Source organism: Pyxicephalus adspersus, chromosome Z (assembly GCF_032062135.1).
Source record: "Pyxicephalus adspersus chromosome Z, UCB_Pads_2.0, whole genome shotgun sequence".
Taxonomy (NCBI): Eukaryota; Metazoa; Chordata; class Amphibia; order Anura; family Pyxicephalidae; genus Pyxicephalus; species Pyxicephalus adspersus.
The window spans coordinates 59,194,845-59,204,873 of NC_092871.1; the positions used below are offsets into that span (position 1 = coordinate 59,194,845).

A 10,029-nucleotide genomic window follows, 5' to 3' on the forward strand; every position below is an offset into this window, starting at 1 on the left:
GTGAGTACTCAACAGCCGCATACTCTTATTGAACAGGCATCTAACAACCCACCAGACTGCACTAAAGTTGCAGAGGCGGTAGCAGCCATACTTAAACCTGCCCTGCAAGAAACGATAGATGTGGCTATAGAGAAAGGCATACAATCTTTAAAGCAGGAAATGAAAACGCAATCTACTTGTATAACTGCTGCTGAAGCCAGGGTGTCAGCATTAGAGGATGAGCAGACAGCAGCAAGCGCACGGATAGTTACATTGGAAAACATGCAGACCACTATCCTATCACAGCTAGATGATCTAGACAATAAAGCCAGGCCAATAATTTCCGGATTAAAGGGATTCTGGAAAGTATTAAGCCAGCCCAATAGACTGAAGTCTGTGCAAATGGTATTCTGTATTTATTAGACATCCCACAAGCCTGCAAATTGGAATGGGCGCACAGGTTAGGCCCCATCCATAATGGAGGCAGAGGAGCCAGACCTGTGATTGTGAAATACCTAGACTATACCAAGCACACATTGGTCTTTCAAAAATACAGAGCAAAGAGAAAATTGATTATGGATGGTAATTCTTTACTAATATTTGCTGATTACTCGATGGAAGTGGCACACAAACACAAAACTTTCAGTGCAGTATGTACAGAATTGTTCCATCATAAAATCAGCTTTACACTGGCCTATCCGGCTATTCTTTATGTCAGAGATACCCAGGGTCAAAGTCACTCTTTTATTTCGGTGGAAGATGCAACAAAATATCTCCAGAATTTAACACAAGTGCAATCAGGCAAATGCCCAGACGATCACAATGAGGAAGCGACCCTGACGCAAACACACCATTATTCTACAGAACCGGTGCACAAGCAACAGCGGATGCAAACCGAAGCCAAAAACCAGAAACAGCAGAATTCCACCAAAGATAAGGAAAAGAAGAAATCCCAACACAAGGCACAACTACATTAGCAGAATAAAGTTCGAACCCCTGTTGACCTCAGCAGTTCCTTGGATATGTGAGATATCTTGTTTATGATTCTATGATATGATATGTGGATACAGATTATTAAAAACTCTTTTAGTTAGTCATGAAGTTAGATTAGGCCATTCATTAGGATCCACGGTTTACAGTTAGTAGATATTGGATGGCTGATAACTCAGCAATCATTAGGCAATCAAACCAGTGAGGTTTTTGGCCTAATAATTCTGTTTATATAGCTCCACAGCTTGGCCCAAAGGGCTATTCTGGGGTTAGTGCTCACCAAGGTGCGAGCCTCAAATACATGTAGAAAGATGACATTGAGAATTGACACTTCTGTGAGGAAAAAAGGAAGTCCTCAAATTTGTTATTGTCTGTTTTTCTGTGACACACAGATAATATTGTTATAGGTTTACAGTTTTGTATGTTTGTTGGATCTTTATGTGATCTGGCCCATTTATTTTTTTGAAGCACAATGGAAGCAAACAGCCTTATCGAGCTGTCTACAACACTTCAAGTGTTGGTTCCTAATAATTGAGGAATCAATCGTAGCTCCACTAACATCTCAAAGAGATATAACTACTGTAAAGATAGTCATTGTAACAGTGAGCTTAATTAATGAAAGTAATCTTGTTAAACGTTAAGGGGCTGAGATCCCCAAATAAAAGAATGGCAATTCCAAGGCATCTTAGGAAATTGTGAACAGGTGTTGCTTTACTACAAGAAATGCACCTAGCAGACTCAGATTTCCATAGGATGACAAAACTATGGGTAGGGGAAGTTTATGGCTCACCAGCTGTCGGGAGGAAAGCAGGAGTTCTGATTCTCTTAAATAAGCATCTTTTATGTAAGACTTTGTCAAGCTCCTCTGATCAAGAAGGGAGAATAGCAAAATAATTATTAGAGTTTGCTGGTAAACAGCTCTCCATTTGAAATTTATACGCACCCAACTCTCCGACGACCCAATTTTTCGCCATGGGAAGAATTTAAAAAAAATAATTCAGAACATGCTGATGACCCAATATTGTTCTGGGAAGCGAACAAATCATATATAGGGGGCAAAATTATGGCTTATGTTTCTAAAAGGAAAAAAAACGAAAACTACATTGTAGCTCATAAAAAGTTACGGGAAGCTCAGCAACTACTAAATAATAATTCCACTCCCCTTTATCGTCAGCAATGGCAGGATTCAAAACGAAATTTTGATACTTGGAGAGAGAAATATGAGTGCTTCCAACGAAAAATCGTAGATGGTAAATTCCACCATTACGGTAAGAAATCGGGGAAAATGTTAGCAAATTTAGTTCCTCCTTCTTAAAAAACGATCCATATTGCAACTCTTCAAACTCCTGCAGCCAATCTGACTTTCCAACTGTAAGAGATAAAATAAACTCTTCTGATACTACTCACACTTTTGCTACTTTCTATAACAACCTTTATAGGGAAACTCCGATAGATGAGGGTAAGGTGGACGATTTTTTGAGCAACTTAACCTTGCCGGTGTTATCAAAATTACAAATTGAACTGCTTAATGCACCAATACCTTTGTTGGAGGTACAGTCTACTATAACCAACTTTGTGAATGGGAAAGCACCAGGTCTGAATGCATACTCCAGAGTTTTACAAGATGTTGAAGGATGAGTGGGCCCCTGTTCTATGCAACCTTTATAACCACATGTGGAAATCGGGCATCTAATTACCGACGGGGAAAGAGGCTTATATCAAGTCTTGCCATGTCTTAACCAAACAGGGCAGGAATCCTATCCTTCCAGAATCCTTTAGGCCTATCTCTCTAATAAACATTGATGCAAAACAAAATTTTATCGAAGAATATGGCAGAGGGATTGTCCTCCATTTTACCTAGTCTTATAGCTCCCGCACAGGTGGGATTTGTGAGGGGACGAGCTGCAGTGTCTAATATAAGAAAGGTGTTGGCAGTTCTGGAAGTAGCTAAATTGCAAGTGGACAACAACATGGCAATTTTAGGAATCAATGCTGAAAAGGCATTCGATAATATCAGCATACAGTGGTTATTTAAAGTTATGCGGAAGGCGGGTTTTGTTGGAGAATACCTTAGATTGATCCAAAGTATGTAGTCCTTTCCTAAAGCCCGTGTGCATACGCTGGGCTTTCTCTCAAACGCCTTTGACATATAAAAGGGTACGAGGCAGGGGTGCCCTCTGTCACCCCTACTCTTCAACCTGGTGCTGGAACCTCTGGCCAATATGATTGCGAATACAACAGAATAGCATGGAGTTCAGGTGGGGAAACCGGAAGTCAGGGCGACATACTTTGCCGATGAAAGCCTGATATAGATATCCCATACTATTTCAGGAGCTGTTTCACCAGTTCAGCATGATATGTCCCGCTATCCAAATGGTTGGTCTGCCAATATATTGTTTTCTATGGCCAAATCATGTATCATTTATCTTGGTATGAAAATCGAAAAAATCCCGTCCTTCCTCTACCAGTTAAATTACCCTCCACTGCTACAAAAAATAGTTAAAGAAGGCGCTGAATCACTGGAGAGATTTAGTGAATATGGATACGGGGCAAATTTTGACTGCACAGGCTATCCAGACCAAATATGTTCTGCCAGTGCAGGCGGTGTCCCACTTTAAATCCTGGGTACAACCCTGTATGCAAAGCAATCTGATGCAGAGGGACAGTTTTGATAGGCTGTTTCTTCTGCAACCACCATCCATATTTAACATTTATTCCTATTACCAAAATGTCTTCAACAGGCCACTTTCTGACACAAAGTATACAACTGATCTATCCCTCCCCAAAGACCCTATATTGTGTCTATTTGGTTCCTGAGAACATGATGTAGAGGCATTCATACCGGCGCCGCACAGGGGTTGGATTACCATTTGTTTACTGGCAGTAAGGAGGGTGATATTAAAGGAATGGTTTAATACAGTGGCACCCTCCATGACAACAGGACTAATGATGTTAAAATGGTCTTTGACAAGGAATTATTTGAAGCAGAAAGAGCGGATGATGGACATATCACTCACTTCTTTCGAGTGTGGCAAAAATACATAGAAAGAGCCATTGATCAGAGTAAAAGGTCACTTATCTATGACCGGTTTAAATACTTCACTTGGTTGATTACTAGTGACATGCTCAGTAGGGTGTTCAGACTCTTTATTGATGCCTATTATTGTATTCAACTTTGCTTTGAAATGTGCTTGGTTTAATGAACATTCACAACATACTTTGGGCCTCCAGTTCCAGTTTTGGTTCCTGGATTTTCCTATGGTATTTTTTTTTCCATTTTGATTGTTATTTTATTATTTTCTTATTTCTTTGTTTTATGGCATGTTTCCAGAAATCTATGCTGATTACTTTGATGTATGTATATGGGCACTGAAATTTGCTACGCAACAACTCAGGAATTGTATTCTACATGATTGAAACATGCTAATGAAGTTGTAATGTTTTGTTTTGTCAAAAATATAATAAAAACTTCTTATAAAAAAAAAAAAAATATATATATATATATATATATATATATATATATGTATTAGGAGACCAGTCACTCAGTGCACAACTAGCTGGATATGCTACAGTATTAAGTATCCAGCATTTTTAAAACTGAATATAACCAAAAGGTGTTGAGGCAGAAAATAATATTCTTCACTAGCCACACATCATCTGATATCTGTAATCTTGCAATGTGAGCCATCTGCAATTTTTGTAATGCTCATACCATATTTACACATTACGTACACAGTGTAACAGTTGTGTCTTTCTACAGTTGGTTTTCGATGTTGGCCGGGTTCAGATGAATTTTCTTCAGCTCCTGAGTTCAGAAGCAGTACAGCACATAACTCTTCACTGCTTTAATGTCTCTGTGTGGGGAATCACCTCAGACAAACCATCCCCTAAACCTTTGCGCTTCAAGGCTTGGAACGGACAGATATTTGAGGCAGGAGGCCAGTTTCAGCCAGAGGTCACGATGGACAATTGCAGGGTAAGATTGCAGGTTGCTGCAACCCTAATAGAACAATAATGTCAGTGTTACAATATAGACAGCTTTTGAAATTGATAAAAACAAATAAGTCAGTCTGTCATCAATGGCATTAGTAAAAAGTTGAATAATTTATCCATTTGTTGCTTTTTGTGATCAAAAACTGGTTTTAATTGCTTAAAATTTGTCATTTTATGCCCAGAATTTGTGCTGTGTTGGAGGGTTGTTGGGGCATAAGTTTTTTTTTTGATACTGGTAATTTAGTCTTTAAAAAACATATTTGTCCCTCTAAGGATGGGCTTTGCACCTAAGTATAGTGTAATATCATCACAATGGACAGTTTCAATCCACTCTGCCTATATGCTAAGAAAAGGTAATTCCGTTTCTTCAGCACTGCAGATTTTTAGATGACAAATATCTGTCCTTATAAAAATGTAATTGGTTTTGTTTCATCCAAACTTTTCCAGCCTTTCCATGTGCCATATTTGCACAGGCCCTTGATATAGAAATACATTATTATATGTTTTCTACTTTCTACTATTCTATATTCTCTATATTCTATGTTAAGGTTCTTTATATATTACAGGTTCATTTGCTAGAATGAGTTGTATTAGAAAATGTTATTGTTATTGTTATTGTCATTGTTTTTCTCTGGGTCCTTGGAACGTCTTGTTGTTGACCATGGGAATAGTTTGGTCTTCTTGGTAAGGCATTTTGGGACTTTGAAGGACAGTCAATTGATAAGTTGTTCCAAGATAACCTGAACTAGTGTCTATTTTGATCCCTTGTAATGTATAATGTACAGTTTGAGCCATTTCCTAAGTGAATTGCTTAATATATACTATTTGTTTGTTTGGGAGCTTCTGGATGACACGCTCAAATAAGCCTTTAATAAAGCTATCATGTTACCGTATTTTTTGCAGTATAAGTCACACTTTTTCTTCCCCAAAACTGGGGGGGGAAAAGTTAGTGCGTCCTATACTACAAAGGTGTGATAAAATAACTAAAATATTATACTCACCCGATACCCGATCCTGCGTGTGTCTCTGGCTGCAGCAGCGTCTGTCTCCTCTTCTCTCTGGCAGCAGCACGTGTCTTCTCCTGTCTGTAAAGCAGAGCGAAAGAAGCCGGCGCAGCGCCACCTGCTGTTCCCTGTCCTAACTGCCGTACAGTGGAAAAAAAGCACAGAGTGATCAGAAGGGGAATTTGAATGACAGAGTGATCAGAAAGGGAATTTGAAAGGCATAGAGTGATCAGAAAGGGAATTTGAATGGCACATGAGTGATCAGAAGGGGAATAATCTTTCAGAATCTTTTTTTTCTAGATTTTACTCCTTTAAAATTGGGTGCGTCTTATATTCCGGAGCGTCTTATAGGGTGAAAAATACGGTAGTTCTTTTATACATGATGAGGGTCTCCAAGCATGTAACTCTTTTTTGCATTTTTCTCTCTACCCAACTATTTCTAACTTTTTCCTATAAAACACTTTTTACTCAAAATTGGATGTTGTTTTCCTTATCACCTAGAACTGTGAGACCCCCATAGATGAATTTTCCTGCAGGCACATTCCCATACACTTGTCACAGCAGTTAGTAAATCTGCAGCCTGCTGTCTTTAGGTAACTTTTTACTATTAAAATATAGTTGGTTTTAGAGGTGCCGATTCTATATCTGTCATTGTTAACATTGTTTAGTGCTTGGTGTGTCATTGAGAAAAACAAACATTTCAGTCAGGGCTTCATTACTTTATTGGATGTATGCTTGTTCGAGATTAGTACTTGAGTAACTAAGACATAAATCAGGATGATGGCCTTGTATTTTAAATATCTTTAAAAATTAAAAGTAACAGCCTTCATATTTCTGTGCACATAGCATGCATATTATACAACAATATATTCCAATGTCACAGGACTCATAGTGAGATGTATACTCCCAGATGGCACAGCTAATAAAACAAATGAGATTCTAAAATTACATTTTTTTCATACCATGTATGATTAGTTTGACATTTTTAACTTGACAGCTTCTTGTTAAGGTTTATCTCACAAGAACCAGGAATGGCTGATAAAATTAGCTCACAATGCTACTCCAACCATTTCCATCGGTAAATAATCTCTAACCTCCCTTAGCCCTGTTACCCTGGATGAAGTTGCTTGCATCGTCTCCATCTACTATCTGTTCGCTTGACCCAAATCCCTCTGATCTACTCTGTGCTCATTCCTCCACCCTGGCCCCAACACTAACTTAACTATTAAACCTTTTCTATTCTACTGGTATCTACCCCTGCACTTTCATACATGCTATAATTCTCCCTATCCTGAAGAAACCCTCACTAGACCCCTTCCCTACCTTTTAACTACTGTCCTATCTCTCTTCTCCGAAATTTCCAAACTTCTTGAGCCCCTTGTTTATAAAAGACTCACAGACTATCTGAACTCCAACTCTCTCCTTGACCCTACCCAGTCTGGTTTTTTGAGCTGCCCATTCCACCAAAACAGCTCTTACTAAAGTGGCCAACAACCTCCACAGAGCTAAGTCTCAAGGCAACTTTTCCCTCCCCCTTCTCCTAGATCTTTCTTCTGCTTTTGACACTGTTGATCCCCCCCCCCCTTCTATTCCAAATCATGCGCTCTATTGGTGTCAGTGACACTGCTCTCTCTTGGGCAGGGTCCCCCCCCCTCTATATCTACCTGTCATTTACAACCCCTATTTAATATACAATGCTGTTTAATATGTTGGGGCTATATAAATCCTTTTTAATAATAATAATTATAAAAGTGCACAGATCTTGTCTTGAAGAAATTGTCTAGTGCATCAGGATGATAATGTTCTTGGTATGGTTGAAAAATGAGGAATAACACCTATGTGGTTGCTAGGTTAAAACTTTGCTTTAATCTTTAAAAATGAGCACCATCATTATACTAATTCAAACCAAAATATTTTTTCTTTACAGTTTCAAGATGGACGCTGGCATCAAACCATCTTCACTTTTCGGACACAAGACCCAACTCAGTTACCAATTGTTGATGTGTTAAACCTCCCTCCATCCAAACCCGAGAAAAACCTTCACTTAGAAGTGGGGAGTGTCTGCTTCATGTGAGCTATTACTCATGGCTCATTAGTCTACATCCACCTGACCTCTGAACCAACAATCTTAAACCTTAAATTATCTGTTATCCAAAATGGATGAAGGCTGCCGAATTACTTAGTAATAATAGTAATATTAAATGTTTGAGCTTATCATGTTATCCTGAACCCTGATCCACTGCGCCACAAAGGAACATTTGAGACTTTGGGGTTTCCATCATGCCCCAACCCCAAATCAAGGAAATCTTTAGGGACAGGAAAGAGAATGATCATTCTCCATATTGGCTAACACCCACAGGCAAAGTGTGTTAGCCAAAGAAATAAAGAAAAGATAATGAGGTCCACTGGTCACAAGTATGTCATTATCCTCCCTTTCTGCCGGTGAGCTGGTAACAGACAAGAATTTTGGGTAACCTAGGCAGAAAGCATTGTGAAGTGCAATATTAAAAATTAAATGTTAAAGTAATATATTATTTAATGAGATTAAGAGTAGTATCCCTCTAACACACACACACACACACCTCTCTCTCTCTCTCTCTCTCTCTCTCTCAGCAAGTGATACAAAGGCGACTGGTGCTATCCCTTTTCCCCACCACACTGTGAAAATCTCTGGTGCATTGAAGCTTTTTTTGAAGCTATTTAAAGTTTCTGAAGGTGCTGATGACTTTCCACCTGTTTGTGGGGGGACACCCAGCTTAATAATATCATATTGTTTTTTTATTATTATTAGGAGGAAGATGTGGCTTCTTCCTTGTGTAAAGCCCCCTTCACACCTGAAAGACATTTTCTTGAGAACTTACATAGGAACTGTCTGATCTCTTGACATATGCTATATTACAGGAAGAAGTCTTTTCTAGAGAGACTAGCATTGCAAATGTTTACCATCATATAATATATATATATATATATATATATAGTAATAAAAAAACACTAGGAATACAAACCATTTTGTGGACTGTGCTTCATGGATAGCTCAACTTTCCAACACAATTAAAAAAAACTTAACCATTAAAATGATACTATTTCTGATTGGCAAAAAGCACTAAAAAAGCATAAAAAAAGCACTATTGTCATTGCCTTTTAATCCTGGTAATCAAACCCTGTTGCAAAAGAGACTCAGGCTTGAAGGGGTAAAAAAAAATAAATAAAATAGAGGATAAATTAAGAAAAAAATTAATTTAAATTAATCTTGTTTATATATTTTATTTGAATATTTTTGTAGGCTTGCGTACTGGTAAAATTTGTACCAAAGTAATTTTTATTCATAGATATCTTTGTAGATTTTCATTTTTTCACTGCTTGGTTGTATAAATTGCTTTTCAGAGCAGTATGTTTTTTTTGTTTTTCTTTTTTCGGGCGGATCGCTGCTGTCACCTGTGCATTTTGCTGCTTGCCTGCTTTTTCCCACCATAAATGGGAAAAAATGTAATATAAATTCATCCCAATCCCCTCTCCAAATTTTCTTTCCTATGTCCATCGCCCATCTCTTCGCTTTGTTAAAAGAGAAATAATGTTGCTTTTTAAACCCAGCTGGCTTTGGAGTAAATTCTGTAGGGATTTTAATTTCTATGTGTAAATTTGGAGCTAAAAAGAATTATGTTATCTGTTGTGTTCTATATTATATTGTAATCTAGGCTGTACTGTACTGAGAATACCATGTTCTATGTTTAGAAAGATATATTAAGTATTTTTTTTCTGATGAACGTCTGTTTTGTTTTATGCTTTATTTTCATTTCTTTTTGTCGTATTCCACCTACACATTTTAAGAAGGCAAGTATCTTACAAATACCTCAACATGTGACTTTGGGGCTTTTTCTTTTATTCATCTGCTCCACTATATGTTGTGTCACTGCACACCCCCATTCTTCCTATTTCTTCCTTTGCCTCCCAGACCTTCCCTCTGCCCCTTGTCATTATTCTGTTTCAGGGTGTTGGAATCTCTATTCACATTCATTTTGTTTAAATAAAACAAAAAAATAAATATTTCAGAATGAGATTGTGC

The 10,029-nt window shown here is 37.9% G+C and overlaps 2 long non-coding RNA genes across 2 annotated transcripts in view; one reads left to right on the forward strand and one right to left on the reverse strand.

The window, feature by feature from the left end:
• The window catches only part of LOC140343731 (uncharacterized), a 554,400-nt gene that overhangs the window by 463,574 nt on the left and 80,797 nt on the right, over positions 1–10,029 (reverse strand). The window lies entirely within an intron of this gene.
• On the forward strand, positions 4,734–10,021 carry LOC140343727 (uncharacterized). Its single transcript, XR_011923403.1, has 2 exons — positions 4,734–4,945; positions 7,894–10,021. It is a non-coding gene; the product is annotated as an uncharacterized lncRNA (long non-coding RNA).